The sequence below is a fragment of the Apaloderma vittatum genome, unplaced genomic scaffold (assembly GCF_000703405.1).
Source record: "Apaloderma vittatum isolate BGI_N311 unplaced genomic scaffold, ASM70340v1 scaffold37403, whole genome shotgun sequence".
Classification (NCBI taxonomy): Eukaryota; Metazoa; Chordata; class Aves; order Trogoniformes; family Trogonidae; genus Apaloderma; species Apaloderma vittatum.
Genome location: NW_009707100.1, coordinates 1 through 1,046, shown reverse-complemented (window position 1 = coordinate 1,046; position 1,046 = coordinate 1).

Here is a 1,046-nt window from a genome sequence, read left to right as displayed (position 1 = left end):
GTGTTCAAAAGGAAGTAGTTTGTGGGCAGATTTCACAGTATCTGGGAGCTCCAAGTAGGTCGCCCGCCGGCCCAGGCCTGCCCGCGGACTGTGACTGAGCACCACGGGTTTCCGCCGGCCTCCGACGCTCGTGTTGAGGCGCCGGCTGTCTAGACCTTTTGGGCAGCCCACCACCGCCAAGTCAAGCCGACTGAAATACTTGCTGAGCGCCTTTTCAGTCTTTTCTGGTGGATCCAGGTGGAATAACTAATAAAAACTTTAAGATTCTAGTGCCATGATTTCTAACAGCATTTTCAACAGAAAGGAGTTGTTAGCATTTGCTCAAAATCTTTACAGGCGTGTAATCACTATGAACTTTTTGGTGCTGCCATAATTTTTTGACAGGCTGACATCGAGTAGCGAGAAAGACCTGAACCGAGATTGGAAATGTTGTAAGAAAATGTTAATTAGTGAGGCTGTGAGTGCCTTTGATCTGCAGTCACACTCCTGCTGCCGGGGCTGGTAAAGCACCGCAGTGCCTGCCAGGGGAAAGCTGTTCCCTGCAGCCAGGCTTTGCTACGTGTCTCTGAGCGTTAACAGGGGGTTATTAGGAGTAATTGCAGCGCACATAAACTTCTCTCCAGGCAGCACTAAGTAAGTTATGAAATCAGCTCCAGTGCACCTGAAATTGCACATTCACTGCATCGACCGTAAGGAAGTGTTTGCCCTCAATGTCTCTCAGTGGTAGGATGCTTAAAGAAATTCAGAAGCTTGTTGGGATTACCGCTCTAAATGTCATGTATCCCATGAAACATAATACGAATCTGTTCCTTGGAATGCAGAAAGAATGGATTTTCCTACAAGAATTTATGTACTTGCTTAACTCGACTGTTATCACTGTGCATTTTTATGGTAGGCTGGTAAATACCACAGAAGAGGCTTCCTTTCGTCGTTTTTGCCCAGAGGCCCAGTGGATCACAGGTTTGCTCTTTGTTCACGTGAGGCAGCGCTGGGGGCCGGGCAGGAGAGGGGCCTGGCAGCAGCCTGGCCGCAGTGGCAGGGCCTGG